The sequence below is a fragment of the Pezoporus flaviventris genome, unplaced genomic scaffold (assembly GCF_033815535.1).
Source record: "Pezoporus flaviventris isolate CSIRO_AGI_PZ_B2104156 unplaced genomic scaffold, CSIRO_AGI_Pfla_v1 ptg000007l, whole genome shotgun sequence".
NCBI lineage: Eukaryota > Metazoa > Chordata > Aves > Psittaciformes > Psittacidae > Pezoporus > Pezoporus flaviventris.
The window spans coordinates 37,757,993-37,783,934 of NW_026892555.1; the positions used below are offsets into that span (position 1 = coordinate 37,757,993).

The 25,942-nt window shown below is 39.7% G+C and overlaps 1 long non-coding RNA gene across 1 annotated transcript; it reads right to left on the reverse strand.

Moving 5' to 3' along the window:
• Window positions 1–6,146: 6,146 nt before the first annotated feature.
• On the reverse strand, window positions 6,147–25,481 carry LOC133266345 (uncharacterized). Its single transcript, XR_009742334.1, has 3 exons — window positions 25,459–25,481; window positions 24,493–24,625; window positions 6,147–6,563 (listed from the first exon to the last, which is right to left on the reverse strand). It is a non-coding gene; the product is annotated as an uncharacterized LOC133266345 (long non-coding RNA).
• Window positions 25,482–25,942: the final 461 nt, after the last annotated feature.

The window sequence follows — 25,942 nt, forward strand, 5'->3', positions numbered from 1 at the left end:
ACACCTCAGCTCCCACTGTTTATTTTGCTATATATGGTATAGAGATAAAACCATATTCCACTCCATAGGCTTTTTCTAAGATTTCCACATGCAGCAGGAGGTAAACAGAAGAGTCAGATAAAAAGAATTACAATAGGATGTTATTTATGCATTAGAATACATGGAAGAACAGGGGAACAAGACAAATACACTTTAAAGAAATGAAAATTGAGCCTGACAAGAAATACATGATTCTTTAAATGCTTTTGCTAACCTAAATGTTGGAGATAAGCTCCCCTTTCAAAGTAAAATGATACTTAGAAACATTTTTCTTTCACAATAAAATAAAATAACCTGTGGGAGGTGAAAAGCTACTGTGGAAAATTGTTAACTCAGTGTTTGTGAGACACTATCCAACTCAGGCGAGGGAAGGGAAAGTGGTTTATCAGACACTAGTGCAGGGAAGCAAGTTGAACCTTCATCACACAAATATCATAAAATGCTTTGGGTTGGAAGGGACTTTTAAAAATCCTCTACTCCAACTATTGCAGCTTCCATAATGATGTTCAACAGATTTCGGGACTTTATGAAAAATACTTCTATCCTCTTCCCAAGGTGCCATATCTCCACATTATGCCCTTACAATCTAGATTGCCAGCCTAAGGCACTGAAGGTTATAAAGCAGGGTATTTAAAACTAAATAGCAAGAAAAAGGGTCTTCATTTTATGTGCTCTTACTTTTATTTTACTTTATTTAATTCTAATCCCTCAGACTTTGCCACTTAGCCAAATCCTCTCCATGGGTTCAAGAAGAGACTTTTTCTGCCTCTCCAAGTTGCTTCTAATTGCTTTCATCTTTTGTAAGTCACTCAGTATTAAGATGAAAACCACTCGTTGTCTTTTTTTTTTTTTTAAGCTGTGTTCAAAAGGTCCTATACAAAGCACAGTTTACTGGCAAATGAACAGTTTCTGAAAATTCTATTTTGCAGATTTTTTCTAAATATTAGCAATTTTTTTTGTTTACAGCAAGAAAGTGCTTAGATCCTGGAAAAGAAGTGCTGAAATCAGTAAAACCTAGAGTATGACAGAAAACAGAGCTGTTTTTCCAGCAGAACAAGATAAGAACCCACAGTTCTGGTAAGGTTATGCACAGCTAGAAAAGCTTTAAGCAAAAATTCCACCAATTTGCATCTCTAAATGAGTTTGAAAAACTTGCGGGACAGGAGAAGGGAGGCTTAATCTCAGAAAGCTTGACTCTTTCTCCAGTATCCCACTCAGTGCAATACAGCTCTTCTGAGCTCAGTAACATCTCTGAGGAGATCTTAATATCTTCACATCTTACATCCATTACAGTTTTTCTTCTGGTTGAGTATTGCTACATATTACTTTGTGCTGTTATTGTCCCCGCAAAATAGCTTTGGCACGCTGTTGGCCTGACTTCAAATATTCCTGCTGTTCATTGGGGTGGTGAAGCCAGTAGGCATACATCTTTTTCTTGCCTGACCCATAAAAGTGTACATCATTATACCAAATTCATAATCCCACTGTTGGCTACACATAGTATGGGCGTGCTCTGTCATAGAAAGTGTCATCTAAAAACTAGAAATGGACATAAATAACTGGTGCTAATTATCTGCCTGGAACTGCATTTATGAGGCAGAATATATGACTAGTACAGCTATGCAGAGAATGTGGAGCAATTAATATTTAAGCAAAGTCTACTGAAATTAATTATCACACAATTTAAAAAGAAGTTTTATATATCAATCCAGTTTATGTATAAATTGAAACTTAAGAATAAAGATAATAGATGAGCTTTACAGTTAAAATTCAGCCACATTAAGAATCCGAATTTCTTGTTTTATGGAACTTCTGGAGAATTAGTTTTTTAAAACATGAGGGTGCTCTGCTCCCTCCTTTTTTTCTCTTTTTTCTTTTATTTAGCAGAGATGAGATTTTTCAAAGTCAGACATGTATCTGATTTTTATACCTTCCTGTCTTTCTTGAATCTAAAACTCTGTTGTGGAAATCCTGCTCTCAGAGAGGCCAATGGAGAAAAATATCTTCATCTTCCTTGGGGTTCAGATTTCATATGATGTCTTCTGTCATGATGCAGCTTTTTAATATAAACAAGTAAATGCCTTGTTAAGTAAATGAAGGAGAAGTTAACCAATTATAAAGATTCTATTGCCAGCATTAACGTAATTTTTTTTTGCAATTTTTTTTCAGTATTAGATTACATATGAGAAGCTTATTAAAAGAACATTACATTTGCAAAGTCAATTTCTGGAAAGTTGAACGGTGGCAGGATGAGTGTTGTATAAACATATTCAGTCATAAGTAATACTGTTTTAATGCTGCATTAACTGAGAAATGTTTATAACTCTCAGAATTCCAAGTCCAGCACAATCTTGGTTTATGCAGGCCTATTTTACTGCAAAGGCAACTTTAAAATCTTCAGAATCATTCAAGTACTTACTCTTTCTAGCCTCAATTTAAATACTTTCTGAGAGTGATGGCTATGCCTCAGTTCCTTGACAAAAAAATGATAATGCCATTTTTACTGTAATTTTCCTTTCTCTCATACATGCTTTATTGAAATTGAAAACTGTGTGGCAAGGACTGTATTTTATTTGGTATCCATACTTTGGGAGACATTTCTAGGTACTGGAATAATATAGATGAATGAATAAAGAGCAACTTGTTACAGCAACACAATTTTTCAAGATAAGAAAAATATGTCTAAGACCTCAAGAACTGTGCTCCAATTCATATAGCTATGTGGTACATGTTTAAGGATCTTATGACTTTTTAATGACTTTCCTTGAAGTCAGTAGGTATACAGCAAACCTTAAGGTCTACTTGCTGCATTAGTGGACAAGGGTGCCATCAACATCTACTGTTAACAGCAGTAAATGTTAACTGTTAAGTCTATTTCTGAGTGAAATGTCTTAAGCCAGAGACTTAATCAAACCAAATGTACTAAACAACTATTCATTATTTTAATTCAGTTGGAAATATCAGAAAAGCCAGAAATGATAGTGTACATTATAGCCTTTTTCTGCTAAAATAAACTGTTGGGTATTTTTCTGTGTTTCTCTGCATTTTCAAATCCTATTTCATTAAAAATGGGATTTCCATGCAAAACTTGAGAAGGAAAAAAAATCCAGAACAGATCCAATGAGCAATTTAATTATGAATGTTCTGTTCAACTAATTGTCTCCTGCAGACAACATACTTGGTAAGAGGAGATTGCAAACAGATGAGTACATTCAATGCACTCAAATCTCTCAATGAGAGAGCAAAATAAACACATTCTTCTAGATCAGCACCTTACCTAGATTTTTGGCAGTGGCCTAAGACTTTACTCAGAGAGGATCTCTGCAAAATCCAAGAACCAGAATTAGACCTGAAACACATCTCTGAAAATTCAGAAAGGGAAATACTTGTTTAATGGACATTTTGGAAATGTTTGTAACATTAATTTTTCTAGAACAGTCCAGAGCAACAAGAGCTTGCCTAGAAACAGGGTCTTTAGAGTCCATTTGTCTTTCTACTGTGCCTGAGGATGTGAAGTACCTGAACAGGTCAGTTCCCTGGTCCTTTTTGGGCACTTGCCTGTGGGCCCCGCTCCTGGCTGTTTTGAGAAAAACAAGCAAGCAGGGAGACTGTTCAAGAGTTAAAGTATCTTTTCTGATCCATTCTGTGCCTGACAAAATACAAAGTTTGACAAAGCCTGTTTGAGAGCATCAGCAGATGGGTGCCTATTAACCATTATTGGAACTGTTTAATTCTGCTGTCAGATGAAAGAATCAAACAAAAGAACAAACTTCACAGAATCGTAGAATCATTTGGTTGGAAATCACCTTTAAGACCATCAAGTCCAAACATTAATCTAGCACTGCCAAGTTCACCACTAAACCATGTCCCTAATGCCACATCTACACATCATTTAAAATGCCTTCAAGGATGATGACACAACTGTTTCCTTGGGCAGCCTGTTCCTGTGGTTGGTAACCCTTTCAGTGAAGAAATTTTTCCTAATATCCAACTTAAACTTCTGGTGCAACTTGAGGATATTTCCCTTTGTCCTATGACCTGTTACTCAGCAGAAGAGACCAACCCCCACCCCACTACAACTTCCTTTCAGATAGTTGAAGAAAGCAAGGTCTCCCCTAAGCCTTCCTTTCTCCAGACTAAACAACCCCAGTTCCCTCGCTGTTCCTTATCAGAGTTGTGCTCTAGGCCCTTCACTAGTTTTGTTGCTTTTCTTGGGACATGCTCCAGCACCTTATTGTCTTTCTTGGATTGAGGTGGCCAGGAGCTGAACACAGTATTTGGGGTGCTGAGTACAGGGGGACAATCACTTCCCTAGTTCTGCTGGCCATACTCTTGCTTATACAAGCCGGGATGCTGTTGGCCTTCTTGGCTGGCTGGGAACACTGATGACTCATGTTCAGGGGCCACTAATTAGCACCCCCATGTTCTTTTCCACCAGTCAGCTTTCCAGCCACTTTCCCCCAAGCCTGCAGCATTGTATGGGGTTGTTGTGACCCAGGTGCAGGACCTAGCACTAAGCCTTGTTGAACCTCATATCATTGGCCACAGCCCATTGATCCAGCCTGTCCAGATCCCTCTGAAAAAACATCCAGCAGATCAACACTCCCACCCAACTTTGTGTCACCTGCAAATGTACTGATGGTCTACTTGATCCCCTCATCCAGATCACTGATAAAGACATTAAACAACACTGGCCCCAGTACTCACCCCTTGGAAACACCACTTGTCGCTAGCTGCTAACTGGATTTAACTACACTCACCACCACTCTTTGGGCCCAGCCATCAAGCCACTTTTTTACCCAGTGAAGAGTACACCTATCCAAACCATGAGCAGCCAAATTCTCCAAGAGAATGCTGTGGGAAATGGTGTCAAATTCTTTACTTAAACCTAGGTGGACAGCATCCACAGTCTCTCCCTCTTCCACTAAGCAGGTCCTTCCTCTGAGGTTGCTCCATTGAAATCATCAAAGGGATATGATGGTGTCCTGGGTTCAGCAGTAGCAGTCATGTTTGTTTTTTTTTTTTTCCTTTGTGCTAGCTGGTGCAGTGCTGTGTTTTGACTTCCAACCTGAGAACAGTGTTGGTGAAGTCAATGTTTTCAGTTGTTGCTAAGTGATGTTTACCCTGACCAAGGACTTTGTGAGGCTCATGCTCTGCCAGGGAGGAGGGGAAGCCGGGAGGAAGCAGAGATGGGGCGCCTGACTCGGGCTAGCCAGGGAGGTATTCCATACCACAGCACGTCATGGCCGGGGTGGGGGGTGACTGGGAGTTACCCGGAAGGACATGGGCTTCCGGGTGGAACTCGTCTTCTTGGCCGGTGGTATCGTATTCTCTTCCCTTGTTATTTTCCCTTATCATTGTTGTAGTTGATAGTAGCAGTGGTGATTTGTGTTGTACATTGGTTGCTGGACTGTTCTTGTCTCAACCCGTGGGAGTTGCACTCTCTCGATCCTCCTCCCCGTTCCTCCGGGAGTGGGGGAGAACCCCGGTGGGGGGGGGATGACACGGACCTCGATTGTTGTCAGCTCGGCACCACTCACAGGGAGTGAGTGAACAAGTTACCTGACTGGGTTTAAACCACGACAGATGGATGCACTTATTAGAGGCCTGATAAGGCCAGGAGGACCTGCATGACAGAGAAGGAATACTTCAGCATTTTTACAACAAGAAAAGTGTTGATTTCTTAAGAGTAGTGTCTCCTGAGAAAGACTTGTCAGTAGCCAATTTTCTGCTTGGTAAAAAGAACAGGAAAAATTTGAAATTGTCAAAATATCCCATCTGAATTATTTATAAAGCTTTTTTTGTTAAATGGTAAGTTTTAATTCACACTTTAGGTAGCTCAAAGGAGAAAGAAAAAATGTTAAAATCTAAGTGATTTTTTTTAAAGTACACAGAAAAACGCTTTCACCGATATACCTCAGTAGGGTGGGGCTTCTTTTGTTTTCATTTCCCAGAAATATTGAGTGTTCTCTGTTCTTTTATTCCTAATGAGCTGGGAAAAACATTTGGCCTCATGTATTCTCACAGGATCAGAAAATTCCTTGTCCTAAAAACCTGCAGATTAGAAGACAGACAGGCTGAGGATGTTCTGTGAGAGAAGGCAGTGATATTTTTCAGTGTCAGAGTTTATTTGTAACAAGGCAGTAGGTATGATAACAGTTGCATTTATTGGGCTTTCAGGCAGAGAGATAGATGTAGATAGATACAGGTACTTCTTACATTATTTTCCAACTTTTTAAAAATGGGATATATTATACAGCTTACTTTACAAATAGCACAGAGAAGATATGGTTCATACCCTGAAGAACTGGGGCATTCATTTCAAAACACACTGAACAGGAAATTTTACATAAAGTAGCTCTAAGAGTTCAATCTCAAAGCAGCCTTGAGTGGTTTTGTTTGCTTGTTTGCACATATTATTTGAAGGGAGGTTTTCATCATCATCTTCTTTCTCAGGCTGGCAGTCACTGACAAAGCTTCACGGAAGGGTTTGTTAAGGGGGATTTGCCTCATGGGGATGAATGCTGGTAAGAAAACAAGAGAATGAGTTCATATGGGGTTGCACAGGTCCTAATCCTTCAATCCTAAAACTGAAAAGGGAAAAAAAAAAAAAAAGGCAGAAACAAGTTATTTTTCTAGGAAGGGAGATGAGAAAAGAAGGCAGGACATGGGGCACACTGCATAGGTACTAACATAGGATGCTATGTAGGAGCCAGAAAGCTATTTTTATTCTCCTGCTCCTCCTCCACTTTTTGCTCTGTTTTCTTGAATTATAAAATCCCATACTCTTCTTATCCTCAAGAACATTATTTAATCAAGTCTTTACAGCAACAAACACATACATTCCTTCAGTATAATTCAAACAGACATTTTGTAATCCAAAACACACCAGAAATAATACTGCTTTCTCCCTTGCATTCAGGAGTCATTTTTTTTTTTTGTGTAATTTCAAAGGAAAACTGCTGGATACAAATTGAGAAATGTAATAACTGGTTTGCTGTCCATGATTTACATGAAGGGTAGACTGACAGCATAACAGCATTACTAATTATGATGTTCCAAATCAAATTCCCTTTGAGGCTGGTCTTTATCATGCTGCACCCAACTGTAAGAGAGATATCTAAGAAAATCACCTATTACTTGTCACTTCAGAGCAACCACAGCCAGCATCCTACACTGGGCTAGTAGTATCTCTCTGACAGCCTCCCAGACTATACAAAGTGTTGGTGAGCACCATGTTAATTCAGTTTGTCATCAGCTCTCCATTCTACCAGTGTAATTCAAAAAGATGCAGTACCTGTGATCTCTTATGGGAAAACACTACTCTGGGAAAACATCTCTCCAGGTAGATACTACAAACTCTCATGCAGTCTCCCTTCTAGGTCTGCCATAATTAACAGGTGTTGTAGTGAGTGTGCAGGAGCCCTCCTGGCTCAAGTAAAATTCAGCCTCTGTACCAATGCACACACCCAGAACATTTCCAACCCTAAATATTCTATGATCTATGATCCTATGTCTGTAAAGCTGGGCCTGCCTCAGGGATGCTATTCAAAGCCACATCAGACTTGCTGTCAAGGCAAGGAGAGCAGTGACTGCCCAGCTCTGACATTGTCTTTCAAGAGCATTTATTCCTCAGATTTTTTACTCCATTTTGTCTTGTCTGTAGTACAGCAGGACATATCCTTTATCCACTGTCCCTCAACATACACACTTCAGGCTCAGTTCTCAAGCTTTTATTTAGGAATACTATTCAGAGACTTTCTTTTTAAAAAATAAAGGTGGAAGATTCAGACCTGGATGTTTGTTTCTGGTCTAGGTGATTGTTAAGCATACACAGTGCTTTGAACACATTTGGCAGCAGGCCATTGTGGACTCAAGGAATGCTCATGCCAAAGTGGTAGAAAACTGCCATTATTCTAGAAGACTTTCTGGTCCATTTTTTTTTTTTTTTTTTTTCCTGGTTATTTCTTATCCATACATGTTCTCATATCTATGCAGTGCAAAGTAACAGGATGGCTCGCATTTGTGGAAAAACACACTATTTTCTGACCAGATACCAGCTGTCAAGTTAGATAGAGAATACTGCATCAGAAATTTTACAGCCCAGTTCACAAAAATTTTATGTGTCTGTAATTCATGTTTTTCTGTGAAATAGTTGTTCGAATGCTGTGCACAGTGTGCCCAATGAGTACACGCATAAAGACCAGTCAAGGGTTGTGTTGGGTCAGAGAATGGTCAAATGTGTTCTAAAAAGAAGAAATACATAAAGCTAAAATACCCTTTATTGCACTGGTAAAAATGCGTATGCATATTCTTAAATGGAGTTTAACTGGATTTCTTTTATTTATTGAAAAAATAAGGCACACTCACATAAACACATTTTTTCATTTCATCGAGTGCCTCAGACAGAAGTGAGATGGAACAACAAACAGAAAAGTCAATCAATTTTAAGGCTTTCCGATTTTAGGACCGGATCTTTACTTCTTCATTCAGTCCAAAACACAGTCTAAACTATGGCAAATTTTAGGAAGCTTTTGTTTAAGGTAGTGCGCAGTTATTGTCTACTCAAACTGATAAAGAAGCTGTTGTCACAAAACCAACGATGCCAACCTCAGGAAGCCTCAGACTTTCATTTTTTTTTGTGGAAGAAATCCACATTATAACATACAAGTATGCAACAGGCTGTGATCCAGGAAATTATATATCTCTTCTGCTGACCTCCAAGGTTAGATGAGTCCTTGAATTCACATCATAAATAGGTTGAACTTAATATCACAAAAACATTTTGAATGCAGCAGACAGGAAGTAAATTAATAATAGGGTTTTTATGCTGAATGTGATATTTTCACTACAACCGTAGCATGCACTCAGAGCTACAATGAAAGTGCTGTACCAACCCATTTTTTCATTTGCAACTGAATAATATTAATCTCATATGAAAAGAAATGGTTCTAAGCAAACTGACTGTAGTGCAAGCAGTCAGCATTTTCAAGTCTAGCAGCTCCCAGAAGCACTGTATTTTGGAGGCAGTCTTTGTAGAATAAGGTCAAAAATGCAGAGATATCTTTCAAGTTCTGATATAGGTAGGGATAACAGATTTTGTGGGTGTTGATCACCTACCAGTTCAGCTTCACTGAAGATAAAACCAAGTAAACTTGAAACTGGTATCTCAAAACCAGTCAACTTCTTAGGCATCAATATGCCTCTGTGCATTTTAATTTTATTCCCTCCAACATGCAAATACTGGTTTACTAGACTCATTCCAGTCTCTTTGTGTCACTGCCATGGGCCAACTGTCGTGGTTTAAACCCAGTCAGGTAACTTGTTCACTCACTCCTAGTGAGTGGTGCCGAGCTGACAACAATCGAGGTCCGTGTCCCCCCCCCCACCGGGGTTCTCCCCCACTCCCGGAGGAACGGGGAGGAGGATCGAAAGAGTGCAACTCCCACGGGTTGAGACAAGAACAGTCCAGCAACCAATGTACACAAATCACCACCGCTACTATCAACTACAACAATGATAAGGGAAAATAACAAGGGAAGAGAATACAGCATCTCACCACCAGCCAACCGATAACTCACCCCCCTCAGCCCGACCAAGCTCTGTCCAATACCTCCTCCAACCCTGCAGTCCCCCAGCCCTTCCAGCTAACTCCCCGTTACATCCTGGGCATGACGTGCTGTGGTATGGAATACCTCTTTGGTCAGTTTGGGTCAGGTGTCCTGTCTCTGCTTCCTCCCGGCTCCCCCTCCTCCCTGGCAGAGCATGAGGCTCACAAAGTCCTTGGCCAAACCAAAACATCGCTATCAGCTCTGTTCCCAGGCCAAAAGTCAAAACACTGCACTGCACCAGCTACCAAGAAGGAGAAAAATGACTGCTACTGCTGAACCCAGGAGTCTTGATTTTGGCTCAATGTCCTTGAATTTTTGGTCACCTGCTCAGAAAAATCAACTTGCCATTCAGCCCTCAGTTTTGTAACTAAGAAACATCAGCAGAATTATATTGTATAAAATACTAAAGGAAACATATTTCTGGGAAAATATATGCTCTTTTTCATAATGTTAAGTTTGTATACCCATGACTTTTTTTGCTCAACAAGACAAAGTGAAACAACTGGCATTTTATTAACTTATCCTTGATACAGATAACTCAGCTCACACAGACATGATTTACAAATGGAGGCAGTCACATGGTCAAACCTGTTGAGCACTAAGAATTGTGGTTCTAGTCCAGCAAAACACAATGATTTACCCTGGAAGAGGAGGCCTACAGACTACCAGGAGAATGTGCATACCTCTAAAATACTTTCCTGAAGAGCAGCCATAGTGCTTAGCATCTTAAAGGAGTAGCATGCCCTGCCCTTCAGGAAGAGAATGACAGGCAAAAGCTTCTTAATATGAATCCTAATATTAGTTGGTTTCAAAACAGAGCAGCCCCACTAATATGAACAGAGCTCTCCTGATGATTTTTTCCTTCTTACCCAGCTGAGGGCCTACCTCATTGCGTCAGCCCACTTGATGCTAAAATCCACCCACCTCTAAATTCAGTTAATTGAATGCAGAATACCCTGCATTTTCTCTCTCCCTTTTCTTTTCTTTCTTCTATTATTTTTTCTTCTTTTTTTTTTTTTTTGGCAAAGTGTCTTTATTATTTTGCATCCTGAATCATTAGAGGCTAATAAAAAGAACAAATGGAGAAGGAGATGGGAAAGGAGTTTGTTTGTACTTCACTCTCCATTGGCCCATTATGTTTAAATCCATTATGTAGTTTACCTGATGCTGTGCTCAGAGCAACTGAATGCTGTAGTTCTTTGTAATACTGACATTTTCTTAACACAATTTAAATTTAAACCCTCTATTAGTCCCAAGAAGGCTGAGCATGAAACAATAGTAGCTCTGGGAGAGTAATTATTTCTGTTCCATTGTCTGGGATGTTAGAGCTTTTGATTAGTTACACTATACAATACTTAACAGCTAACCAGCCTCACCATGGTTAACAATACATATGATTTTCCTTGTTCCAGCAGCACTTCAAATACTCCTGAAATGTTGGCTTTGTCTTTAATTTTGTTATTCACAAATACCTCTAATTTTCTGGGGTGTGTGTGAAAGCCACTGTACTGCCAGCAGCATAGAACATCATGCGTCAGGCTCTGTTGGGAAGGGATCTCTGTAAAATGGATGCATAAAGCTGTGGGTTGTAAGCCATTAAGCTTTCCCAGTACGCTTCTAATGAGCTTATGATAGCCTCACAAAATGACTGTTTTTACTGCAGCCTAGTAAATTACAGTATGTACAAATTAAATCAGTGGGACCCGATGCAAGCTGTTCCTCATCAGGTTCAACAATTCTTTTAAGAAGTGAAAAATTATGACATACTGGAACAGCTATATGTTTCAGTCATGTCATACCCTGGAAGTGTAGTGGACTTAGCTAATTTCTACAATTATCTGTATAACACTTCTCATTGTGTCCCGCAGAAACCAAGTACTTCCTCTCTTGTGCTGTTTGTTATGTTTCAAAATTGGTGTTGTAATGCGTGTGAATAATAAATTTGTTTCAGCTGTTAAAAGTTAAATGCCAACTAAATAGCTCTCTGCGGCCTTGATCCTTCTCCCATGGAGGCCAGTGGCAAAATCCCAACTGATTTTTTTTGATCACTTGTAACCTCCTGCATTACATTAAAACTGCTTTTCATATATTACCTCTTTGGCAGTAACAGGGCACCATTAAAATGCTCATAGATGTTATTTCTACATCTTCACATATTGCCTCAATTCTTTCTTCCACCAGTTTTATTTTGGTGTGACCTGAGTGGATTAGCTGCTGGTGTTCATCACTCCAAGTGACACTGCTATGAAAGAGACCTTTTGGGGAACTGGTATATAAATAACATGAAAACATGTCTCTCTCTGTTTCTTTCTCCCCTTTCACTCTACTTTTAATACTATATCATCTGAACAATATTAGCTACAGTTTGCTAAACAGTCTGAACTGTTTTAAAATTACTACTTAAGCATCACTGCAATTGGAATTGACTTGGCCTCACTGAACCCAGCAGAGCAGTGCCAATTTACTTCACCTGCAGACAGCTTTGTGGATATTTTCAGCTGAGCATTGAGACATAAATTCCTCAGAAAGTGTCTTAAGGTAAGTGGTGACATTAATACTCTATAAACATGATGTACAGTTGTTAAGTTTGCAGAAAGCATTCTGCAAGATGGCTTTTACCACAGGGGCTTGAGGCTGGGCAATAATCACCAGACACCCTGGAGGAGGTGGTACAGAGCAGACAAGCTTATGATTCAGAAAGGTTTTCCAAAGCATAGCCCTCAGAAATGTTTCCCAAGCCCTGGGGAAGCTGTGTTTCAGCTCTGTCCCAGTATATGCAGGGGGGCAGGCAGGCTGCAGGGCTGCTTGCTGCTGCCCCACTCAACACCATGCTCTTGTTTCAGAGGGGTCTTCCATCTGGTCATTCCATGGCACCCCCAGCTCTGCTGCAGTTTAGCTGGATGGCTGTGTACGGACAGGGCGGAGGAAAACCAGGTTTGTTTCTAACAGAAGCCTCATTCTCGTGATGTTCTCTGTTTACCTGGATTCCTACAAATGAGTGTGCAAATCAGCAAATATCCTCAAAGCAAAAAGTTTTACAGGTATCGGTGATCATTTTTAATAACAGAATGAGGTGACGAGGTTGTGGAACTAGGGCAATGTTGGGAGCTTCAAGCATCTGACAGGCAATAACAGATCCTTTTACCTAACTGAAGTCACAAAATTTCAATGATCATAAAGAAAGTGACGCTTTTTGCCTTCAGTACTCGAGCTTTCCCTAAAATCTCCAGAGTTAGAAATCACCTTTAAAAAGCTGATGTATTCACACATCTTCCTATTCAAGCATCAAGAAAAATACCAAACATCACATTACACAAATTATCCTTAACCCTGTCTGAAATAAAAATCAAAATAAGCTAGAAAGAGAGCAACTAGACACTGAATGCTTGATTAAAGCAATGCTGACTGCAATGAAAGGGAAAGATAAAATGAAAATGGTTGCTGTGTTGCCATATCCCTGCAACACTCACAATTAAAACATGAATGCAAGGCTGGAAACCTGTTAAGAAAGCCATTTAATTCTGTAAACAAAAGACCTAAACTAATTCTAATAACATATAAAAGCTACATTAACTACAGAAATGAAGATGAACTTCAGGTGATTTTATGAGCAGCTAGGAAAAGTTCTCCCTCCTAGTGAAAAGGCAGCACTTTTGAGCAACTGTATTGCAGATGGCAGCAGTATTTGGAGCAGCCTTCCAGCATCCACAGTAGGATATATTAGGTTTGTTAATTTTTCATTTACATATTGATCTGAATACGAGTAACAATATTACCATCTTGACTGCTGCATGATTATTTTATGTATTTATGCAAATACTCTCACACATACAATTATGTGCAAAAAATAAGGGAGTTACTTTTCCTCGTTTGTTCACATATATGTCTGTGTCTCCACTATTGGGCTGTGTCTGACATTGATTGACCTCTGAGAGATCCTGTCCACCACCACATATAATAGGATGTAGTTATAGAGAGATAATGAACATGTTATGTAGTTATAAAGAGATAACTCAGCCTGCCCACCTGCCTACCTGCCTTTTCCTTTCTTTCTTCTTGCCTTCTTACCTCTCCTTCTTCATTCCTTCCTTCTTTCCTTCCTCAGCTATGTTTTAAAACCTGGCATCATATACCATGCATATGCGATACATCAGAGATGATTAGTACAGACAGGAGATCGGAAAACCATGAAACACTTTTGAAACCCTGATAGGAAGTGACTCTTCCTGGTTGTTGATTTATTGATGCTGACAACATTAGTTTTTTTCTCATTTAAAAAAAAAACTAAAAGTACTTGGAAGAATACTGAAGCCAAGTAAATAATGGAAAAAACCTTCTGCAGAATTGAATGTCCCTGCTCCTGAAAGAACCTGCATGTGTAGCTTAAAATAAAAATACAAAAAAAAAGGAAAAGAAAAACAGAAAAAAAGAAAAGGTTAAAAATGAAAGGCTTTCAGAGATGCTTCTTTACAAGCATCCAGTATAATTTTCAGATGCTTACAAAGATCCAGCCCAGAAGCTATTTTGCTTCTTTAGAACCAGAGCCAGTATTATTCAACCTCTGTCAAGTCAAGGTCTGGGAATAGCACCACCTTTTCAAAAGCTGTCTTCCAATAGCCATATACCAATAAAATGACTAATGAGGGCATTTGACTTTAAAGTGTTCAGAGAAGGCTGAACATATGAAGTAGTAATTTTAAAGGTGAAAGTTTCTTAGGTATTTTCTTTTAAAGGGTATAAGATAATTGCCTTTTTATTTTTTTTTACTAGCCCTTAAAAAATCACTTGTAGACCTGTTTAAAGCCCTCTTAACACAGAAAAAGATGTAACTAATGTGTCAGTGGATTGTGAAAAACCACCAAGAAACCAGATTTCTACACCCCCAGTTTACTCTGGGAACCAAATGCATTCATGATAACAACAAATATAGAAAAATGTTATTTTAGCCTATAAAAAAGACTAAGAATTAATGTTGTGGATTAAAGGATTAAATTAAAAAACAAAACAAAACAAAACAAATAAAATGGATACCCCAAGCTTTCAGAATATTTAAGCCCAGCATATGATTTTTGAGCATTTAAACCTGTTCACAGACAGAAACATTCAGAAGCATGCATGTATTCAAAGGGATTTGCTCTGGCTTCACGTTGGTGACCACACATGCCTTTCCCTTATTTCACCTCTGGTGGGCTTGGAGACTTAGGCTTGAACTTCACTAGCAAATTAAGAGGTTACTGAGCACTGAAGTGCAGTGAATATTGCTGAATTTTTAGAGTCCTGGCACTGTTTTGGCCCTGGTTAATTGAGCAGTACCCCAAACACTTCTCAAGCTCATCCTGGGAGTTAGCATGTTCAGGGCAGCTTGCATGCACTCTACCCTGGATAGCAAGAGATTTGCAGAGTGGAGGAAGTTTTTGAATAGGCAGGTCTCTGAACAGTACAGAAGCAGCTAGCTGGCCTTCTTAAGAAAAAAAATGTTTTATTTAATAGCACATACTGTGTGTGAATAGCTGCCATATATTCATGCTCAAATGCAGCACCAGTTCAACAGCTGTTTGGATCTCTTGTCTTACGGATAGAATTGTAAGAGACATCATTGCAAACGATATTGTCTGTCTAGGTGTCCACAATACTATTCATAAGGTATTTCTAATGATAATAACCATTTCACCTTCTTGTGTTCAAGTATCTGATGAACATGTCCAGATATTTAGCATAGCAGAGGGACCCAGCTAAGGCCATGTTTACTCAGACACATAAATACTCTTTACGTAGTTTATGTACTGCAGCCTGATTCTGCGGGCAGCTTGATTCTGTGGGCAGCAAAAACTCTACAGTTCTCCTGATTATTCAAAAATATTTTCTCTAAAGGTAAAAACCAAAAGAAATTTCTGGTGTGTTTTCTACCTTGCTGTTAAAGAATCCAGAAAAAATTCCATGAAATCAGTGGCTGAATTCCAGTTGTCTCCACTGGGTCGATGACTGCTTATGCAGCCAAAGGTGCTGAGGGAGCCAGGTTCTCAGCTGGTGCCCATTGACTTTCATGGAGACAGACCAGGTCACATCAACTGGGGATTTTGCCAGAGATGTTGACAAAAGAGGTACAGATGAAAAGAGTCAGCTACGCGAGGCTTATAGTTAACTTGGCACATCTAAAAGTAGCACAAGCACCACTGCAAGGGATACATTTACTGCAAAGTACAACAGGGAAAGAAATTACATTCAGAAGATGAATGTTTCTAACCCTCTTAGAAACCATAATGATACATCAGGCTGAGATTTCCCCATATGGAAGCCATGGTAAGGATGACTTAGTTTGGTCCTAAAAGGCTGTCTTTAAATTGCCCCCTTTCTTTCTGCCCTAAGATTAATAACCATAGCAGATAAACCAAGCAAACCACACACTGTTTGAGAAAGACCACACTCTCAAAAGCACAGTAAACATCAATATCAGAAAAGGTATGCTCATATGTAAGGAATTATGCCCATGGCAAAAATCCTACATTTTTTGGAAAAAAAAATATAATTTCACATTAGGTGACAATTTAGGTAAAAAACACACTGAGATTTCATATTGAAAGTTCATATGAACCTTATTATAATGCTATAAAATTTCCCAACCGTAAGCATGCATGTATCTTCTGATTTTGCATTGATCTTTTTTTAAATGAAGGCAAACTGAAATTTGTACAGGATAAAACCAATCATACTATACAGCATAAGACAGCCTATGTGTTGGGAGGGGGAAGGGAACTTCTCTGAAAGTAGAAACTACATGTGGCATAATTTCTGGAAGTTTCTAGTGAGGCAGTTAATACTGACAACTGGTGGAAACACAATACTGGAGAGAATGGATATTGTTTTCATCCAATGAGGCATGCACCTTGGGCTTGAGAAGCTTAATGTAAAGAAAAAATACATGCTTGCATTGCTTTGGTTTTTATCTATGAAATGGTGGTTGTTAATAATTTAACTATCTAATATACTGCTCTATTTATTGCTGCATCCTTAATGAAGCATAAATCATTAAAATTATCCTCTAGTGAAAACAGAGAGGTGGGACTAGGAAATGCCATGCCATGTGATCCATGGGACTGTCTGAGGCATTTAGTCCTCTCTTCTTTTCCACTCATTACATATCTGAGGCTGCTTGATTAAGTACGGTTCCTGCTATAAACAAAAAATGTATATGAAGGTTAGTGGGCCTCTGCTACAAATAATGGTTGGAGATAGGCTAGTACAAGTAGTCCTTTATGGTATTGACTCTTCAACACCCTCAAGGAGCTAATAAATAGAATGTTAGTGCTAAGTCTATCTAAACCCCACCTGGTCCCTTCATGCCCTGTGGGCTATGGTGTTTTACTTAAGTTTTAATGCAGTTTTTCCACAGACTTTTTTCTCTTTTTGTCTGCTCATCCCAAACTTACACTAAAGCTGCATCATTATGAACTATATGGCAGCTCATGATACATAGTAGGGGACTCTACTTTGAAAGGGACAGAAGCACTCATCTGTCGGCCTGACCCGGTGTCAAGGGAGGTGTGTTGCCTATCAGGGGCTCAGATCATGGATGTTACTGAGAGGCTGTCGGCTCTAGTAAGTCCCACGGACTATTACTCACTTCTAGTGATACATGTGGGTGCTAGGGATATAGATAGTAGTAGCCTGGGGAACATAAAGAAGGACTACAGAGCCCTGGGAGAGGCAGTTAGGGGCTCTGGAGCTCAGATGTCTTTTCATCAATTCTCCAGGATACAGGGGAGGACCTAAAAAAAAGCTAGGAGGATTGGCCAGGTTAATAAATGGTTAAAAGGGTGGTGTCATAGTCAGGGGTTTGGGTGTCTTGAACATGGGACCCAAGTTTGTAGGCCAGGTCTACTGGGGGCTGGTGGAGCTAGGCTTTAGGGAAGAGCTGTTTTGGTAAGACACTTGCCAGACTGGTCAAGGAGGCTTTAAACTAGATGTGTTGGGGGAGGGGGGCATCATTCCATCCCAACACACCCAGTCAGTTGCCAGAACCTGTAATAAGTGCTCAGAGCAATGTAGAGATATCCCAGCTGCTCCAGCCAATGAGCCAGCTTCAGCTGGAGCTCGGCTCAGATGCCTCTATACAAACACCCATAGCATGGGGAACAAACAAGAGGAATTAGAGATGTGTGCACGTCTACGGGGGTATGATATAATAGGCATCACAGAAACGTGGTGGGATGGCTCCTGTGACTGGAGTGTTGGAATGGAAGGTTACAGGCTCTTTAGAAAAGACAGGCCCAGCAGGCAGGGAGGGGAAGTTGCCCTTTATGTTAGGGATAGGCTGGAGAGTGCAGAACTGTCTGGGGACAGGTGAGCAGTTAACAGACAGTTTGTGGGTCAGGGTTAAAGGGAAAACAGCTACGGGAGACATTATTGTGGGGATCTGTTACAGACCACCCGATCAAGGAGAACCTGCGGATGAAGCACTCTATAGACAGATAGGAAAAGCCTCACACTCACAGGCCCTTGTTCTCATGGGGGACTTCAACCACCCTGACATCTGTTGAAAGGACGGTACAGCCCGGCACAAGCAATCCAGGAGGTTCCTCAATTCTGTGGAAGACAACTTCCTTCTGCAAGTAATAGAGGAGCCGACAAGGAGAGGTGCCATGCTTGACCTTGTGCTCACCAACAGGGAAAGGCTCATTAGAAATGTGATGCTTCCGGGCAGCCTTGGATGGAGCAATCACGAGACTGTTGAATTCAAGATCCTCAGGACCGTGAGAAGAGCGTGCAGCAAGCTCGCTGCCCTGGACTTCAAGAGAGCAGACCTGCTTAGTAAGGTTCCATGGGATACAGCCTTAGAGGGCAGGGGGGCCCAAGACTCCTGGTTGATATTCAAGGATCACCAACTACAAGCTCAGGAGTGTTGCATCCCAACTAGAAGGAAGTGCAGCAGGAGAGCCAGGAAACCTCCTTGGATGGATAAGGAGCTGCTGAGGAAACTTACAAAGCTTCCTTATAAGGAGGCTTATAAAAGGTGGAAGCAAGGACAGGTGGCCTGGGAAGAATACAGGGATGTTGTCCAGGAAGCTAAAGCCTAGTTAGAATTAAAGTTGGCTAGGGATGTTAAGGATAACAGGAAGGGATTCTATAGGTACGTAGTGAATAAAAAACAGACTAAGGACAACGTAGGCCCCCTCTGGAACCTCTTGGGAGAACTAGCTACACAGGATTTGGAGAAGGCTGAGGTTCTGAATGACTTCTTTGCCTCGGTCTTCACAGGCATAGGCTCTGACTGCACCACCCAAGTCTTGGAAAGTAGATGCAGGGACTGTGAGAATGAAGACCTTGGGCCCATTGTAGGAGAGGATCTGGTTCGAGACCATCTTAAAAACCTGAACGTACACAAGTCCATGTTACCTGATGAAATCCATCCGCGGGTCCTGAAGGAGCTGGCGAATGAAGTTGCTAAGCTGCTGGCCATCATATTTGAAAAGTCATGGCAGTCAGGTGAAGTTCCCAATGACTGGAAAAAGGGAAATATAACCCCCCTTTTTAAGAAGGGGAAAATGGATGACCTGGGGAGCTACAGACCAGTCAGTCTCACCTCTGCGCCTGGCAAAATCTTGGAGCAGATTCTCCTGGAAGACATGCTAAGGCACATGAAAATCAACAAGGTGCTTGGTGACAGCCAGCATGGCTTCACTAAGGGGAAATCCTGCCTGACCAATTTGGTGGCCTTCTATGATGGGGCTACAGAACTGATGGACGGGGGTAGAGCAGCTGATGTCATCTACCTGGACTTGTGCAAAGTGTTCGACACTGCCCCACATGACATCCTTGCCTCTAAATTGGAGAGACATCAATTTGATGGATGGACCACTCGGTGGATAAAGAATGGCTGGATGGCTGCAGGCAAAGAGTTGTGGTCAATGGCTCAATGTCTGGCTGGAGACCAGTAACGAGTGGTGTCCCTCAGGGATCGGTGTTGGGACCGGTCTTGTTCAACATCTTTGTTGGTGACATGGACATGGGATTGAGTGCGCCCTCCGCAAGTTTGCCGATGACACCGAGCTGTGTGGTTCGGTTGATACGCTGGAGGGAAGGAATGCCATCCAGAGGGAACTTGACATGCTTGTGAGGTGGGCTGATGCCAACCTTATGAAGATTAACCATGCCAAGCGCAGGGTCCTACACCTGGGTTGGAGCAATCCCAGGCACAGGTACAGGATGAGCAAAGAAGAGATTCAGAGCAGCCCTGCGGAGAAGCACTTGGGGGTGTTGGTTGATGAGAAACTTAACATGAGCCAGCTCCAGTGTGCACTTGCAGCCCAGAAAGCCAACCATATCCTGGGCTGCATCAAAAGGAACATGACCAGCAGATCAAAGGAAGTGATCCTGCCCCTCTACTCTGCTCTTGTGAGACCTCACCTGGACTATTGTGTGCAGTTCTGGTGTCCTCAGCATAAAAAGGACATGGAACTGTTGGAACAAGTCTAGAGGAGCGCCACGAGGATGGTCAGGGGACTGGAACACCTCCCATATGAAGACAGGCTGAGGAAGTTGGGGCTGTTCATCCTGGAGAAGAGAAGGCTGTGTGGAGACCTCATAGCAGCCTTCCAGTATCTGAAGGGGGCCTATAAGGATGCTGGGGAGGGACTCTTCATTAGAGACTGTAGTGACAGGACAAGGAGGAACAGGTTAAAACTTAAAGAGGGGAAGTTTAGATTGGATATAAGGAGGAAATTCTTTCCTGTTAAGGTGGTGAGGCACTGGAATGGGTTGCCCAGGGAAGTTGTGAATGCTCCATCCCCAGCAGTGTTCAAGGCCAGGTTGTACAAAGCCTTGGGTGAGATGGTTTAGCGTGAGATGTCCCCGCCCTTGACAGGGGAGTTGGAGCTAGATGATCTTAAGGTTCTTTCCCACCCTAACTATTCTATGATTCTATGATTCTGTAAAATAGATCTGCTGCTTCTCCCTACCAGACAGCCAAAGAAGGAATCATGAGCCACAGGTTGTATTTGGAGTGTATCCCTGGATGATGGTTCAGGATCTTTCTTGAACTCAGAACCCCGTAAATATTCAACACTTCTCAAGTCTGTATTCATCATTTTATGTAGTCAAAATATAGATTCATGTGCTCAGTTTAAGGACATGTGTTTTGTTCAAGGTCACATCAGCAATTGGTTGTTGAATGTATCACAAGTCAAAAAAAAAACAGTGAAATTGACTTTGTAGATTTCAAAATGGGCTGTATGGATTTTTTATTTTTTTTTGTTTGCTCTCCAAAAATACTTGTATAGATCTCCACAGAAGTTTGTACAGATGAAGTATTCCCTGTGAATGATATTTTTGATGGATCTACTCCTCCACCTTGTACAGCTTGACTTTAGTTATAACCTTTCTCCATTGTGCTGTTGACTTAATTTGAAAACCAATTATTTTTTAAAAAATGAATATAAAAGCTCACTAAAAGAGAATGCCACTCCCCCAAAACATTGGTCTTCACTACAATCAAATGTCTTTGACCATTAATCTTATAGCAGCCAACTTCAATCAAAGCTTAAAGAATAAACAAAAATGTCAATCCATCCAACCTTTCTCTCTGATCTTTTCTTTAATGATTATGGAGATAGGACAAAGGGGAATGGTTTAAAACTAAAAGAGGGTAGTTTCAGGCTAGATATAAGGAAAAAAATGTTTATGATGAGAGTGGCGAAACACTGGAACAGTTTTCCCAGAGAAGTGGTAGATCTGAATATTCCGTCTACCTGGAAACATTCCATATCCCTGGAAACAGTCAAAGTCAGGTTGGACGAGGCTTTGAGCAACCTGACCAAGTTGAAGATGTCCCTGCTCTGTGCAGGGAGGTTGGACTAGATGACCTTTAAAGGGCTCTTCCACCCTAAACTATTCTATGATTCTATTATTATTACGCATGAAGAATTTGACCTGTAGTTTACATACACTGTGAAATAACCAAGCCACCCATAGTGCATGATAAACATATTCCTACTGAGCATTCTTAGTAATGCTGTATAAGTTCTGAGAAATGTATAAGTAAAAATATGGACTGATGTGAACTTCTGAGATCATAAAATTATTGTCTAACAACAATCTCTCTTAGCTGCACTTAAATGCCATGCTACTGATCTCAAACCCCTCATTTTTTTTGACTGCAAGACAATGTTTTGTAATGGTCAAAGTACTAGGCTAAGAAGCAGTGATCACTAACTTTTCTGGATAGCTTTGAAGCTGACACTTTCCTTTAGGAAAGCACTTAGTCCCTTTATAACATTTCCCCCATATCTGATACCATTTTCATGTTGATTTCCCAGCAGTGTAATTCCTTTCACTTCAATAGAAAGCTTCATGATTTACAGTAGCACAAATGAAAATACAATCAGGTTCCTCATTTCAAAGATGGAAATCCTAGTTATCATTCTCCCTTTGGGTAATGTAAGGATTAATTAGTATTAGTCTGCGCTCATGAAGTGTTTTAAAAAAATATAGTGCTAACTATGATAAATATTATTCGTTTTGCGCTGAAATTTCATGCTGACTTGCAAAAATGTTTCTAAGTTAGGTCAATGTAACAGTAATTTGAGAAGGTGAAGGTCTACTTGATAATGGAGATTTACAACCTTGTGAGATTTTTCAACCTTGAAATAATATAAATTATAATCATTTTGTACATAGTACTCATTCTTTCTTCCTCTTTAAGGAGTTAACAGTAAATCTATTTTAAACACTTGACATACATCCTAATAAGAAATAAGCATATAACTTAAGGTAACCTCCTCTTCCTGAATTCAAAGTCAGTTTTTATTCCATTCTGGCAAAGAGGCCTAAAATTGTGAATTATTAATGTGTGCATCCATTTTAAAGTCCCTTTAGAAAAGAGAAAAAAAGGCCTTGCTGTAAATGATGATTAGACCTACTGTTTATGTAAGTTCACAGCATTATCAAGTGGTAGTAATCTCATAGAAAATAAGGCAAGCAATTAACAGTTTTGAAAAGAAATAGTTAAAATAGACACAGATGTTGTCAATGAATTTGCTAAGTTCCTTTAAAGAAAGAATTGGCTGTGTACATTAATTTGGAGCTTGGGTCACTTGAGAGCATGAAAACTTACCAGGATTATCAAATGCTGAAAACACAGGCTTTTACTGTGAGGGGGTTTCATCCGCTTTTTAAACATAACTATCCCAATTTAATATAAATCTTCCAAGTGAATATTAGAAGTCATGAAGTACAAGACACAACAAACTTGGTGGTGTTCAAAAGAGGTTGCAAACATGCCATAAACCTCTGCATATTTCCTGCTCCAAACGAAACTCAGACCAGTACATATCATTCATGTGCCTGCTTTAATTAATCTTTTCCTAAGTTAAACCAATCAATCAGCGAAGCAATATTCAATTGCATATGAGGAACACGTTAGACACAATTAATATTTTAATGTAAAGCCTTGTAGAAATGAGATTAAAAGACACTTTGCGTTAAGATTTTTGAAAATATAGTGCATGCTTGTAAAAAATCCACTTCTAATAATTCTTCTTTTTTCCAGCTTGTGCACTGTTATGTCTTATATGTTTATGAAAAAGACCCCTTTCTTGCACCAAAATACACATCTGACAGAAATTAACTGAACTTTGGTATACTTTGGACCAATACAGACATTTGTATTCAATCGTCTGGCTTTTGTTGGTCAAAGTGACAACTGATGATAAGATAGATGCTATTTGTTCAAGCCTGTCCTTATGAAATGGGAAACTCACATACCATCTCAGCTTTATGTTATTAAGAATTAATTAATGCAAATGATGAATCATTTCCAAGTTTCTTTGTCATTGAAAACTAGAACACACCTTTATAATTTTGCTTGTTTCTCAGCTGAATGAAGTTAGAAAGCTAGACCTGGAATTTATAGCATTTAAACTGATTTACATATCAACCATCTCATTCACATTAAATTAATATTTTTGCAATATTTTTTAGTTTAAAATGTCCTGCAGGTGTTTTATATTCTTCATTATTTTAGGCATGTTTCAGACAAAATTGTTTTAAATTTTGCAGACATGCCAACAAAAATATGATATTGATGCATAAACAAACATCGTATATAAATGAAATTGGTTCTCTCAAGCAACATGTATAAGTCTATCACGAGTGTGATTAAAGTCAGATTGGGATAGATTTCTTTCACAAACACGGATAAACCTGGGCATTAATGCAGCCTGAACATCTAATAGAGTGCTCTGATAAGAAAATGATGTGCAAAACCAGTTACTGTAGTAACTGAACCTTGATCTAGTGCATCCAAGAAATTCCTTTTCTGTTTGCATCCTGCCAATAAGAAACAAATAAATAACTCCACTAATATGGTACAGCATCATGAAGAAATCAAACATCATCCCCCTCACTGTGAGAACAGATCTATAGAAGACAAACTCATGAAAGAAAGAGTAAAAATTCTACCAACACTCAGAAAACCGAATGTGCTTGAGGACCCTACTGAGGATAGGCACAGGCTTTGCATTTTTTTATAGAGCCTAATGAGAAAAGTAATTCACAAGTTGAATACTTTTGTTTTCTTCTATGGCCAAGTTCATCAGCTGCACTGAATCTCCCATAAGCCGCTTACTTTGTAAAGCTGTGAATGGAAGAGTGTAGGCATAATAACTTGTGACTATGTGTTACCCATAGTCACTAAAATCAAGCTGCAGGGAATTTTTACTGTTAGGCTCTAGTTCTGCATACCTGTAATAGCAAAGTAGATGGATATTTTGGAAGCTATTGACAGACTCTGTGCTGCTCTGTACTGTACTGTTGCCAGGGCTCTGCTTGCTGCTGGGAAGGCACTTACACGATTAGGTAACTGCATAGTCTTCTTTCAGGGTTGTCACATATGGATTTCATTGTCTAAGAGCATAAACTGACAACCAGATACGATTGATAGGACAGGTAAGACAGAAGACAAGTTAACGAGAATGGCAGATCTATGAAATAAGAAACCATCTATAGAATATTGCATTAAATCATGCAAAAATATGTATTTTTAAGAGTGGGCCATAAACCTCTTCTGAGTGGCTGGATGAAATTACTCATTATTGTTGTTATTATTATCGCTTACCCTGTTCTTAAAAGGATAAAATGTTATTAAATGGTAGTTCAATCTGTATTAGTAGGTATTTAATTAAGTGAGTAGATTTATTGCACACATTTTTATTAATTGACCTGTGTCAGGTAGCTATAAGGAAAAGGCAGATCTAATACAGCTCTTTAGCTTTTAAATGTCAGCAACAGAATGATAAAGTGTTACAACACTTAGCAATTTTCTTATTAACTTCTATACTGAACTCTACCCTAGACCATAAATAAAAGAGGAGTTATCCCTAATACATAAGAGAATTGAGTTGAATGGTATTATCAAAATGAATAAGATAAAAACTAAGAAAATGGAAAGAAAAAGATGAGAAAGCAAACAAATTAAAATAACATGATACACTGATTTATATGACATGTTAATCATCTATTATTTATCCTAAGTGCTTTTTGAGTTCTCATCTAATTTCACTATAACATCAGGGATAGACTGTAGTCACCTTTTCCTGAATGTTAATAATTGATAAGCAATATTTAGCTTGCAAATAGGAAGCTGATGCATATTCTTTGGAAAGCCATGTGTTGCGATGGCTTCTCCCCTTGGGTGAACTCTGCTCCATCTGTATAAAGTCATTCTATAAAGCACTGAGGGCTTTGGGAAGCAGAATCCTTCCAACCAATGTCTACAGTCAGCATGGCTTATCCTTACATTTTGTTCCTGGTTTACCTTCTTCACAGCTTTTGACACCCACTTACAGAAAGTCTTTTTTCTTCTTGCATTTTCTGATTGGCTCACCCTTTTTGCTTCCAAGGCCCTAGACAGACACTGAACACTGCAAGAGAGAATGTGCTGGATGTTTGCATCATGATAAATTTCACAAGTGCATATAAAAAGGATGCCCACAGCACTGCATATTATTCAGGGAATAACACTGGAAATTTCTGATGTGGATTCTGCAGTACCTAATGAGGAGAACTTGGACCCAACAAAGAGCAGTGTAGATTCACATCAGCTGAGAGTGCACCCAGGGAGATAAAGAAGGCAATGTAGGGGGAATATTCACATGGTGTAGATGTGAGCAGTATATTTGTAAAGACTTATATTTGCCTTTACAAACTCACAGTTCCTTGATTGAATGACAGGGATTGATTCCTTGATTGAATGACATTGTAACTTCCATGTTTCTCATGAAACAAATTTTCACACTTTT